Here is a 14,231-nt window from a genome sequence, read left to right on the forward strand (position 1 = left end):
GTATTTGAAACTGCTCAATAAATACCTGTTGAACATCTGAGTTAGCGAAGTTGAAAGGTAGGTCTTGTTGCTCTTCGGATCAAGGGCTCTGAGGCTTAATATAACAGTGTTGTCATCAACACCTCAACACTTTTATTGAAAACTCACTGGGTGAAGATACAAAAGGGAATATATTTGGGGCCCCAAATGTGAGAGAGAACATAAATACATAAACCTCAAGTCCTGTGAACTTTCTTCCCTTTGAATTCTTGAAATCCTCTCTTTTTTCATACTAGACATCCATATTCCTAAACTAGGTTTCTTGGGCCAAATTTTGACATCTCACTTGCAAGCTAATGAACGAACATTTTGAACTATACCATCATAATGTCAACATTAGCACTGTCACCCTATCCTAAGTAGACTAGTATTGGCAACATTTTCTGAATAATTAACTATAGCAGGGCTTTATTATTTTATAACATTGGCTGGGGAAGATAAAAATTAAAGGGCTGATTCCGATGAAAGGAAATTAAGTCCCCCAAACAGTACACTAGAGGCAAATACAAATTTTAAAAAACAGCTCACACACATATGAAAGAATGTGTACTAAATGTGTGAAATTTGTCTAAAAGGCAAAGTATAATTTTGGATTTTCTGCTGTGTTATTAATATGAGCTTCCTTGGAATGGAGTCTTATAACTCAAATTATAAAACTTCCCTATACCTAAGTCTTAAGTGTTTTTTCAGGAGCCTATTACATGCAGAAGAAATAAGATAAGGGAAAATACGTAAACAAATGCCAAATAAGTTAAACATTTATTACAACTACAGGAATTCAGATGTGAGAGGAATTCCAGGAACCAAGGAAACACTGAGAAGTAGGCACAGGACACCAGAAGGGCCCTTAGAGAAGTCATTAGGGCAGGGGACTGACCTGACCCTGTGTCCTTTGAGAGGTGGGTGAGGTGAGCAGAATACTGTGCTTGTGTGGAAGGTTTACAGGGTTTGGTGATACTCTTGAAGGTAAGCTGAGAGATGCAGACGAGGCCACCTGAATTATCAGGTTAAGAAATTCAAGGTGGTATCAGAAGCGTGTTCCAAGAGGGGGCGGGCATCATTATTTTCTGACTCGATTTAAAACAAAACAAAACAAAAAAATTATCTTTTCTGAGGTACATTTCTATGAGGCATGGGATGGAGGCACATTTTTTTGTATAGAGATACAGATAAATGGCAAATCTTTACCCAGTAAAACTGAGACCGGTGCAGAACAAGGAAGCCACAGATTTAGAATAAGTCTGGTGGCTTAAAATCTGTTGGCACCACCGTGAAATTCTTCATGATTTTCTAACAAGGGGTCCTGTATTTTTAACTTGCACTGGGTTCCACTAATTATGTCACTGATCCTGCTATGACAAGAAAGTGTAGGAACCCAACAACTCATTATTCATTTATCAGATGGCTCAATGGATTCACATACGTGTTATTTTGAAGAACATGCAAAGAATGAATTGATTTTATGTCCAAATGTGGGGGGGGGAGAACAACCAAACCTCTTTAAGCTTAATAACATATAATTTTAACAAATATAAATAAAAACAAAGAGAGCATTTTGTTCACTGCTTAATCACAAGTGCCTGCAAATGAAAAGATACTTGGGTAAGAAAGGCAAGATGAACCTTTCTCCATTCCAAACACCGAGGAATAGCAAAGTACAACTTTCTTAACTCCTTTGAGTTTTTCTTTTTGTGGAATCTTTTACAGTAAGTCTTCCATCCTGTTGTTATTATAATTATTATTACTTTTTTTTTGAAGTAAGAAACTTACATTTCTAGGAACAAAAGAATTCTAATTCTGTTCTTTCTGTCTTCCCACAGGATCTACTATCTATCGTCTCTTAGGGACAATAACCTACCCTCTTACCAGAGACATGAATGGGAGAGGAAATGTAAGCCCTTAATTACTACAGATGTTACTTTATGGAATTTTTATTCCAGGAGAGCTACAGAATGAAAAGCTTATGCCCCAGAGCCCCCTCCTTATTCAATCTCTCTCTGGATACTCATCTAGATAAAAGGCAGTTAAGAATCTGAAGCTTGCTTGCAAGAGTCCTACAAATCAGATCCTTTCTCTTTGTCTTAAAAGGACATGGAATTCTAAATGAAGCCTAAAACCAGATTGGGGTGTGTGTGTGTGTGTGTGTGTGTGTGTGTCTGTGTTCGCACGTTCTTGTTGATTCTATATAACAGAATCTCTGTATTTGAGGAAATACAGAAGCTAAAGTAGAAAATCAGGTGGCTCCCCCACTCCACCCACCTGAAATATGTTTGCACTGGATTGAAAGCCTCAAGTCTTCCCTCTTGGATGCTAAGTATGATCATCTTTCCTGGAGACTATTTTACAGTCCTATCAAGCCGGATGGGGGCTGTTTCTAGTAACGCGAAGATAGGCATAGATGGTTCACTTTGCTTCGTTCAGATTTAACTGAGTGCATGTTGGCAGCGAGCCTTCAGAGACTCGTCTAAGAAAGAATAAACGCAATGAAAGTCTGTTTTCTGTAGCTGCCGGCGCTTCGTGTCAAACCCTGTTACGCTGCACCGCCCGGCAGTGACAATTTCATTTCAATACACGGGGCACCCTGTAACAAGGCAACGCAGTCGCCGCAGAGGCGACGACAGAGGAGGCACCAAGGGAAAGGCTCAAGGTTCCTCACGCATTTTGTGTGGAACCGGAACAAAAGTGAGACAGGAGCTCTGGGGGGAAAGAAACGGCATTTGAATGGCCACCTTCGGAAGAATGTGCCCATTCTCTTCTCAGGTTCCACAATTAACGCTTTGACATGGCTGCTCAAGCTATCTGCAATCTGGCCCACGCTTCGGTTGAAACTGACACTAGCATTATCAAGTGAGTCTGAAAAGGCGGCACGCCAGACAAAGCTGCCTTTGCATGTCCCTTTCAGACGGGCCACTGAATCACTACAACCACATCTATTCTTCCCAGGCGGTACCTGAACCCTCTCGAGTACCTCGGGACAGCTTGTGTGCCAGGCCAACCATTCACCCCAAGATACATTAATTAGGTTCTTACAAGGCTCCAATCATTGTATAAAGCTTCAGGTTTTTCTGTTAGGTCTGATGTTTAAATATAAATACACATTAAAGGTCTCGTTTGACATTCTTTCTTGTCTCAGTGCCTAGGAACCTGGCTTCAGTCATTCAAAACAAACCACAGAATTGTGATTAAAAAAATAATAATAATAATTTTTTTTTTTTTTTTTTTACACCAGTTCCTAAGGGGAGCCAGTTTCACAGCCAATACAATTCCCACAGGCAAGTTACATCAGAGGAGAGTTTGATCCAATATTAGTAGAATGTTCTGGGTCAGGACTTAACACAGATGTGGAAAAGATTTTTCCAAAACCTTCTGCAGCCTACCTATCTCAGCTTAATAGAGAATCTCTCAGTTTATGATCTCAAGGCAGTAAGCATTATTAGCCGTATATTTAAAACCAATCCACTTTGCCATTTATTTGGTTAATTAGAGGTTTCCGCTATTGTGAAATTTTTGTGGTTTTGCAATCCCAGGCTCTGTACAAATTATTGGCAATTTAGCGTATCCAACGTTGCGAGCCAGCCTTCCATTTAAATCCGGTTAGAGTTACACAAAGGGGCAACATTAACAGATTTTTAGAAGTACTAAAGGGTTTATTCCTTCTGAGATTTTGAAAATAAATTCCATCATTTACTTCTTACTTTATCGTAATGGAGAGAACAGTTGAGTCCCCGGAACAAAGATGAGTGAATGAACTGAACTTTCTTCTTAGTCTTTACAGGTTGTTTTCTCTCTGCCCGGTGCTTGACATTCTTAGGATATAAGTATCAGCAGCACCCAATAATGAAGCCCAGCTGCCTTTCTGCCATCCTCCTTTGCCAAAACCCAGACATTGAGGTGGGGTCTTACTCGGGAGTACAACGCATTCTTTTTCAGGAAACGAAACTATGGACGATATTTAACTAACAAAAACCTACTCCAGAGTTTTAGAATCACATAATTTCAGCACTAGAAATAGCCCGAGATATCAACTTCAAAATCATACAGATGAAGAAACAAACACTAATTGCCTTCCCTAGAGACTAGTCAGTGGAGGGACCTGGAATAGAATGTTTGTCTCTTGACCCTCAATTCAGATAGATTAGCTGGAAAAGAGGGAGTTCCATTGCTGGCCTCCCACCATCCCCCCCGATTTCCTGTACTCATCTCTTGTAAAGTGTTTTGAGGCTGGATAGATCATGCTCTCTCCATTCTAGTTCCATCTCTAATAACCAAAGCAGTTGTTCTCAAAAACAGAGATATACGTTCAACTGATGTGACTAAAAGGGCACTTGACCTCCATGGTGCTCTTTCCAAAAATCTATACATTATAGGGATCCTATTATGAGAAAAACATCAAATATACCCAACTCTGGAGACATTCCCCAGTTTACCTGGCTAGTGCCACTCAGGAAAAATAAGGAAAGTCTGAGAAACAGTTGCAAATCATAACAGACTGATGACACATGACAACTAAATACAAAAACGGCACTCTGGGTTAGCTTCTGGAATAGAAAAAGCATATCAGTGGAAAAGTTGGTGAAATCCAAATAAAGTCTGGAGTTTAGTTAATAATAATGTATCAATGTCAGTTTCTTAATTTTTTTTTTTTTTTTAAAGAGAGCACAAGTAGGCAGAGAGGCAAGTAGAGAAAGAGGGGGAAGCAGACTCCCCGCTTAATCAGAGAGCCTGATGCGGGGCTCGATCCCAGGACCCTGAGATCATGACCTGAGCTGAAGGCAAAGGCTTAACCCACTGAGCCACCCAGGTGCCCCCAGTTTCTTAATTTTGACATGTACACCACGGTGTTATAAAATGTTAACAAATGGCATGGTATATACGGGAACTCTTTATTACCTCTGTAACGTCTCTATTAAATTAACCTTATTCCAAAATAAAATGTTTATTTTAAAGTAACTGTACATTAGCTTTGCATAGTGGCAGTATCGTAGCTTATCTGAGGAGCAATTATTGCTAATTAAAATAACTATACATTAAAATGATCAGGAAACTATTTTTAAAAATACCAATGTCTGGGCCTCAGCCCAGGAGATTTTAATTTAACTGCTTTGGCATGAAGTCCAGGCACCAATTTTTCAAAGCTACCCAGGTGATTCCAGTGTGCAGCCAAGGTTGAAAACCACTGTTCTGGAGCTCCTGTCACATGTCCCAAACTAGAAATTATGGGCTGAATCCAGCCTTCAGGTAGAAAGTTTTGTTTGGCCTACAAAGGGGTTTTTACAGAATCTGAAATGGTTGTCAACATTTAAAGATTGGGAGATTTCACATAAAAATCTGGATTTCTGATTCCTCTTGAAAGCTGATATGGTCTGATCCATGTTTTCTGCATGGTATAATAAAAATAAATTCAGTCTTTGTCCCTGGTTTCTGATACAGAACTCCTAAAACCCATGATATTTCCTGAGTGAAAGTAGTGTCCTTTGTTACTTATAATAAGACCTTTTTGACCATATCTGAGTTTATGTTAATGAGGCAACTCAAGAAGGGAGGCCTGGAGAGGGCTATTCACCACAAAGGCTAAATGATTGGAAGTTTGGAGCTTCAGCCCCACCCATCACCTCTGGGGATGGGAAAGGGGCTGAAGATTGATCTCAATCACCAACGGCCAGTAAATGAATCAACCATGCCTATGCAATAAAACCTCCATAATAACCACTAAACAAAACAGTTCAGAGAGCTTCTACGTTGGTGAACACGCTGATTTGCCAATTTTCCGGGAGGGTGGCATGCCCACGGAGGACAGAGACGCTCTAGGTCACTCCTTATACCCTGTATCTTGCCCTCTGCAACTCTTTTGGCCATTCCTGGGTTGTATCTTTCGTAATATACTAGTAAACATAAGAAAATTGTTTTCATGAGTCCTGTGGATTGTTCTAGTGACTCAGCAAATCTGATGGGGTTAAGGAATGGTGGGTAGTTCCCACCATTTGGGGCTGGTTTCTGAATGGGAACAGTCTTGTGGGACTGAGCCCTCAAACCTGTGAGGTCTGTTGATAACCCTACATAGTGTTAGAATTGAACTGAATAATGGGACACCGAGTTGGTGTCATAATTGGAGAACTGATGTAGAAAAACAATATGTATCTATTGTTAGAAAACCCCACACTTTCGGTTTTAGAAGTGGTAGCATCATAGCAACCATGACCTGAAGTTAAACAGTTGCTTCCTTTAAACCGAACTGGTTTGTCATCACTCCTACCATCCTGTATCAATTGCCAATGCTAAGGTAAAGTAGTAGATGCTTAGTTATCATTAACCTTGCACTATATTTCTTTCCTTTTCTCTTCTCTCTCTCTCTTTTTTTTTTTTTTTTAATTAGTGAAGTCAAGGGGAAAGAAAAATAAGTCAATTTACCCATGTGTTTTCTGGTATTTTCTGTTTACTCTTCTATATGTCTTCTCTGCTCTATGCTTCAAAGAACGGTTTATGAACTCTGTCCTCTTAGCTCTTTTATCTGATAGTTTTTCATTGGATTCAGCCACAGGAGTAAAGAGAAATTTGACCAGTTCCTCCTCCTTCTCTCTTGCCCTTGGCGCTGCCACTCTGGCTGGGACTGTATCTCTCCCTGTCTTCAGTACTCCAGGCAGCCTTTTCCACAGCTCTGGGTATCACTGGCTCTGGGAGCACTCTTCCATCTACCTTCAGCTGTCTTGGGGTGGTAAAACTTCCTTCTGCTGGTCATCTCTCGGTATCTCCACATCCTTGGTCAGTTCCCTTCACTCTACCCACACTTTTCTTAAATCCTGCTTTATTCTAGTCTCTTCAGCTGAATCATGTGGGGTGAAATTCTGTTTGCAGCCAGCATGCTGATGGCTCTGCCGTAAAACTATCAAGTCTGGAGGGACAAAATTACCCTGGAGGCTGTGTGTTTGAAGGAAAAGGCAAGAAACAAACAAACAAACAATGGTTTCTTTTACACCAGTCTGGGAACTACTTGATACTTAGATTATCTGCCTACCTTCAGTTGACATCATAACCAAAATCTGGGCTTTAAAACCATAGACTAAAGTTTTCAAAAGGAGTTCTGGTGAAGAAATGGAAGAAAATTAAATTAAAAACATTAAAATAGAGATAAAGGAGGAATCAATAAGTATAGAATGTTCAGAACTATAAAAATCCTACCATTAAGTGCCACTGGAATTCATTACCACTTTTTTTTTTTTTAATTTTTTATTTTTTATAAACATATATTTTTTATAAACATATATTTTTATCCCCAGGTCTGTGAATCACCAGGTTTACACACTTCACAGCACTCACCAAATCACATACCCTCCCCAATGTCCATAATCCCACCCCCTTCTCCCCAACCCCCTCCCCCCGGCAACCCTCAGTTTGTTTTGTGAGATTAAGAGTCACTTATGGTTTGTCTCCCTCCCAATCCCATCTTGTTTCATTTATTCTTCTACCCACTTAAGCCTCCATGTTGCATCACCACTTCCTCATATCAGGGAGATCATATGATAGTTGTCTTTCTCTGCTTGACTTATTTCGCTAAGATCAACAAGTCAGGAAATGACAGATGCTGGCGAGGATGCGGAGAAAGGGGAACCCTCCTACACTGTTGGTGGGAATGCAAGCTGGTGCAGCCACTCTGGAAAACAGCATGGAGGTTCCTCAAAATGTTGAAAATAGAACTGCCCTATGACCCAGCAATTGCACTATTGGGTATTTACCCTAAAGATACAAATGTAGTGATCCAAAGGGACACATGCACCCGAATGTTTATAGCAGCAATGTCCACAATAGCCAAACTATGGAAAGAACCTAGATGTCCATCAACAGATGAATGGTTCATTACCACTTTTAATCAATCTCTTTGTGTTACAGGCACATTTAACTCCTAGCTATTATTATATATTACATCTCTTTTCTTTCCTTTATGAATAGTAACCTCACCCCTTATTCTGGTTCTCAAATATGCCAAAGTTGTCCCCATCTTGAATCTCTGCCTGCCTTTTCCTTTTGCCAGGATTCCCTATCCATTTCCACCACAAGATGTATCTCAGCCTAAATGCTCTCTCTTCAGAGAACTTGCCTATTCTTGACTTCCAGCCTCTCATTCTGCCATGGTCTCTAATGTACCCCTATGTTTTATTTTGCTTTTATAGCCCTTCAATTATTTTATGTGGATTATTTTATATTATTTTATATTTTCTTATTTGTTTGGTTACAATTTTTGTCTCCCCAGTCTAGTACAATGTCAGATACTTTTCTCCTGTGTACCCCTCTGCAATACTGTATCTTGAGCAATTACTGGCATCTTATAGTTCCCAAGACATACTTATTGGGTGACATGGACAAACGAACAAACACATGGTACATAGCAGAAAAGGAGGCTCAGAGAGTTTTATACTTTGTCCAAGAACACAGATAGGAGATGCAGAAGTAAGATGCAAGCTATGTTATTTCTGACCCAGAAAGCCATGTTCATAACCACACAGAGTGAGTGGATGAGATGATCCAACTTACAGAAAGCTGAGACTATAGGAAAGATACTAAAAAAGACTCACACTTGTGAGTTCAAATGACATTTCCCAGTCTTTCTTCTTTTTTGGTGGGAAACAGGCAACCTACTTCACATTCCCACAGCCTTCAGATGGCCCAAGAGCCCCCATCATGGTTTGTGCTTATAGCCAGTACAAGGCAAAGAAATTGTACAGGTCCTGAGTACATTTACTCTTTCCAACCTCGAGGTAACAAAGTTCTCCAATTTCAGCTTTACACGAGTAAATAATATTCAGAACTCCCCTCTCATCCTACAGAGGATGATCTTTGCGATCTGGTCATTTCAATGATACAATGATAAAATAATAAATTATGTTTCCCTCCTTCTCTTAGTTTTTATAAAGCCATGTATAGAGCAAGACGTGCGTCCAGAACATCTCAAAATGATAGATTACTTGGTGCAATTTAAGCCATTTGTTTGATTGGTTGACTGGTTGGCTCATTGCTTGGTTGGTTGGTTTGGGTCTTGAACCCCAGGCTCCAAATACATGGAAAAGAAAGCAGAATGTTCTGCCATACCTCTAGCCATGATCATGACTTACTGATGGTGAAAGAAAGAAACATTGTGCAGAAACAGATCAAGATAAATGAAGAAACGCAGAAAACAAGAACAAAGATCCAGAAGCTGAAGGATGGACCAAGAGTCTACTTTCCAGTAGATCACGTTTGATGGTAATTGGCTGAGTAATTAAGACTACTGAACGGAGTAACAGCCATTATTCTCTTCAGTCTCAACAAACACTGTAATCTCTCTCTGTGCAAATACAGCTGCAATTTGGAGATGACTAATCACTAAATTACATTTTAGAGATTTTCTTAGTTCACATTTGATTTCCTAGTTCCATGTAAGTTTGAGGTAGAAACAGCAAAACAGTTACCAAGACAGCAAGAGGTGGAGGGATTTTTAAAACAAATACTCGGGCGCCTGGGTGGCTCAGTGGGTTAGGCCGCTGCCTTCGGCTCGGGTCATGGTCTCAGGGTCCTGGGATCGAGTCCCACATCGGGCTCTCTGCTCAGCGGGGAGCCTGCTTCCTCCTCTCTCTCTGCCTGCCTCTCTGCCTACTTGTGATCTCTGTCTGTCAAATAAATAAATAAAATCTTAAAAAAAAAAAAAAATTTAAAACAAATACTCCATCAGATCAGTAAATATGATTGAAACATGTCCCAAACAATGACAATTACGCAAGTGTGATAGTCATTTTAAAGGGTCATATATTTGCCTGCAAGAGAAGCACTGGTATTTGCCTTATAATTTTTTTTTAAATTCTTATATTTTGATTATGCTGATCCTGAGTCAAAGTTCATTGTATTTCAGGGGGGGAGAAGATTGGGAGCAAGAAGCATCAGGCAGTAGAAATTAAATCATAAAATTTTAAAGATATTTGACACTAATAAAAGAAAACACAAAAAGTATTTTAACCTGCTATTTATACTGATTTTTAATAATCAGGCTGGTATTTGTCTATCTATAACCACAATTATTATTATTACTATTTTTACTTCACAAAAAGAAAGAACTGTAACTTTTTAATTGGAAAACGTGTTCATTCATTAGGGCGAGATAGAACACAGGGCTGCCCATATGTTAAAAGTCATTCAAACAAAATTCCATGAGAATCAAATTAAGAGTACTGAGGAGGGGTGAAAAATACTACAAAATACAAAGGTCTCTGTGCTCAGCGGTCTCTCACGCTCTTTAGCTCACCAGGGGACAGTAAATGCATTTCTTAAAGAGGTTCCATGTTCCCAGATGTTGAAACTGGATTAATTGTGAATGTTTACCCCCCATCCCTTCTGCATTTCAGGTCATTCTTTACCGGCCTCACATAACACTCTTTCAATGTGATTTTTGTTAGACAAATGGTCTCATGTTACTGGGAATGGGAAATGGATAACATGAACACACAGTCATGTCCGTCCGGCCTCAGGCTGATTTATGCTCTGATCCTCACCCTGGAAGGCAAGGTAGTCTGTTGGCACCAGCTAGCTCTGCAATAGTGGGTCTGACTTGTCTGACTGTCAGCATTCCCACCATAAACTTCTGTTTTTAGAGGTTTATGACTTGGCTATAAAATGCTGCCTAGAGGGCGGTGGATCTTATAAATTGTTTTAAGTTACAAGAGACTAAAGAAAAAAAAACATAAAAAATAAAATAAAATGTCTGTAATTTCAGATATATCTGGTGCTTCTGGAATTTGAAAAGCCTGTAATTGTGCTACCTGTGCACCCTACTGGCATTCAAATCTATGCTTTGAAGTTCAGCGTTTTAAATATAAAATGAAGATACTACCTTTACTTTGAAGAGATGGTTATCAAAGGAGATTAATGTATAGCTTGCGAGTAAAATAATAATGGGGGGTTTATTTCTAGTTAAAGAATTTTAGAATATCTTGCATATGAACCAAGGACTATATCTGGTGATTAGAACTGACCAATGGTAATATTTAAAACAAAGTCTGCTGGGGCACCTGGTGGCTCAGTCAGTTAAGCGACCAATTCTTGGTTTCAGCTCAGGTCACGATCTCAGGGTCCTGTGCTCAGTGTACAGTCTGCTTGAGATTCCCTCCTTCTCCCTCAGCCCCTCACCCTGCTCATGTTCTCTCTCTCAAATAAAATAATGAATAAATAAATAAAATCTTTAAAATGAAGCTTGATAAAACATATATTCAGGTTAAAAAAATTGAGAGAGCCATAAGTTCAAGAGATGGATACGATTTACCGGGCACAATTATAGGCCGACTGTTCTCCCAGTCAAATAAGCATTTAGTTTTTTTTGTTTGTTTGTTTGTTTGTTTTTAAAGATTTTATTTATTTATTTGACAGAGAGAGATCACAAGCAGGCAGAGAGGCAGGCAGAGAGAGAGGAGGAAGCAGGCTCCCTGCTGAGCAGAGAGCCCAATGTGGGGCTCAATCCCAGGTCCCTGAGATCATGACCCGAACTGAAGGCAGCGGCCCAACCACTGAGCCACCCAGGCGCCCCAAGCATTTGGTTTTAATAACGCCTGTGGCACTGTGAACTTTTTGATGAAGAAATAATTTGTAAATCAATAATAGTTGAACTGATGTGACTGGTAATCCTCTGAAACCCCAGGACACCCTTCTCAGAACTGGCTTATCTTTACCATCAGATGCTACCACCCTGCCCAGTTATAGTCAAAAACAAACAAAAACAAAAACAAAGCACTCGAAGTGATTTCATTTGTTCATCATCAAAAATTTACTGAAGATCAGTAATATGTCAGATGATATTCTAGGTGCTGGGATAGACATGAAAAAGAACAAGACACCATCCCTACACTTGAAGACTAGGACAGGAGATGTATTTATGATCAGTACATTTGACAAAGTGGAAGAGTGTGATCGAGGTGTCAACTAGAATCAGCTCCATCAGGAAAAATTTCTAAGAATGAAAGCCAACAATCGGAAATTTTATAAGCCTTCCAGATGATTTGAAAATTAAGCCCTAATGCCCTGAGGCAATGCTTCTCAAGGTTTAGGAAGCATGAGAGTCACCTAGAGTGCTTGATAACGTACAGATCCCTGTACCTCATCCACTCCCACCATTGCTGTCTCAGTTGGTACAGGACTCCAAAATGGCATTTCTAACACTTTCCCAAGCAATGCTGAGGTTTCTGTCCTGGAAATTACACTTTGAGAACCGCTGTCCCAAGGCAACCTTTGTACATAATCCATTAACTTCTCTCACTAGCTACACGCTGTCCTGGGAAGAAGTGGGAAGACTGTCCCTCAAGTCATCTTCATTCTGTAGTTCAGAGGGAGAGCTCCAAATGGGAAAGGCTGAACAACAGGAAAAGGGTGGTTTTTATAAAAAAGGAAAACTGTATAAAAGTTAATTTGTGAAAGATTGAGTTTGTTAAGATGCAGCCATGGTGGTTTGAGAAAAGCAGAGCAAATGTCCAAGTGCAAGGAGAGAGGAATTTGGGCCGACCCAATGATGTATGATAGAACTAAAGTTATTTTTTCACATCATCAAGTTAGGTAAATCATGTGGGATCTTGCTTCTTGGAATTTCAGGTCTAAAAAACAAGAAAAATGAAATCCTGGTTCTTCATCAGCTTCTTAGTTTTTTACAAAAGAGGCAGATTCATGTTTTCTTTTGATTTCTTAGGCCTAAGAAATTGACTTGAACCTATGTTTTCCTTTTCAATCCACATGCTACTTTCTGAAATTGGAAAATAACATGATTTAGAGTATGGAGACTGAAGTTTTAGTATTGGAATGTGACTGATAATTCCTATTCTAAGTTAAGAGTTTTAAAAAGCCATTCCTTGGAGCTTAGTCATTCAGGAACTTCATCGAAAGGTAATTATGTTAACTACCATCCACCTATCCATCCTCTCAACAGTGAAAAGGAAATACCAGTAAGGAAATGTATAATCCGGTGGGTAAAGACACACATTAAATAGTGAATTCATTATAATTTTGATAGATCTTATTTGGAGAAAAACAAACAAACAAACAAAAAAACAAAAAAACTTTGACAGGAGTTGTAATGAGACCATCTAACTTTGAAGGCTAGAGATAGAGGTCACAAAAGGGTTTTTTGAAGAAAGGACATTTAAGCCAATACCTGAAGGATAAGTAAGCAGAAGCCAGAGTAAGAGTCATGAAAAGTGTAACAGTCAGGAAGGGCTTCTTGTGCCCAGGATAAGAGACAGGAAGACAGAAGGCCCAGAAGCTGAATGGTGTCAGGGATAATGATGTCAGGGATAATGTTGTCCAGGTTGGTAAATCCAATCATTTGGACCATATTGAGAGATATAAACAGGTCCCTGACATGATCAGATTTGTATTTTTTTTAATCTTTTATTTTTTTAAAGACTATTTATTTAAGGGAAACAGAGATAGTGAGAGAGAGCACAAGCAGGGGGAGGAGCAGAAGGAGAGGGAGAAGGAGACTCCCCACTGAGCAGGGAGCCCGATGTGGGGCTAGATACCAGGACCCTGGGATCATGACCTGAACCGAAGGCAGACGCTTAACTGACTGAGCCACTCAGGCGCCCCCGATTTTACTTTAAAGAATCATTGATAGTTTCCATATGCAAAATGCACTAAAAGAGGGAGGCCGCATTCAGAGCAGACATAAAATAATAATTTAAAATCCCCACTCTTCCTCAGTTCTTAAAGGAAAAAAAAGCACTATAGGATTTACTCTTTCATAACATCATATGTGATGATTATAGTGTTGTCTCTTACAATGTGCATTACTTGGTTCTGCACCAAGAAGAATATTCTTCATTTTAAGCAAACTGAAAGTGTATAGGGAAGACAGAATTAAGGGAACTGAATAGCCCGATTTCTGTGTCAGAAGCTGAATTGTGTCTCTACCACAACAAATTCCTATGTTGAAGTCCTAGCCCCCAGTACTTCATAATGTGACTGTATATGGAGATAGGGCCTAATATGGGTGGGTCCTCAACCAATCTGACTGATGTCCTTTAAATTTTTTTTTTTAAGATTGTTTATTTATTTCTTTGAGGGAGATGGAGCATGTGTGGGAGAGAGAACAGGACGGTGGGGTGAGGTAGAGGGAGAGCGTGAAGAAAACTGTCTGTTGAGCAGGGAGTCTGATAGCATAGAGCATCAGTTCCAGGACCCTGGGATCATGA

General features: G+C 39.6%; 1 protein-coding gene across 12 annotated transcripts in view; it reads right to left on the reverse strand.

Moving 5' to 3' along the window:
- Nucleotides 1–14,231, reverse strand: part of RBMS3 (RNA binding motif single stranded interacting protein 3) — a 717,162-nt gene that overhangs the window by 248,464 nt on the left and 454,467 nt on the right. The window lies entirely within an intron of this gene.

This window comes from Mustela lutreola, chromosome 2, assembly GCF_030435805.1.
Source record: "Mustela lutreola isolate mMusLut2 chromosome 2, mMusLut2.pri, whole genome shotgun sequence".
NCBI lineage: Eukaryota > Metazoa > Chordata > Mammalia > Carnivora > Mustelidae > Mustela > Mustela lutreola.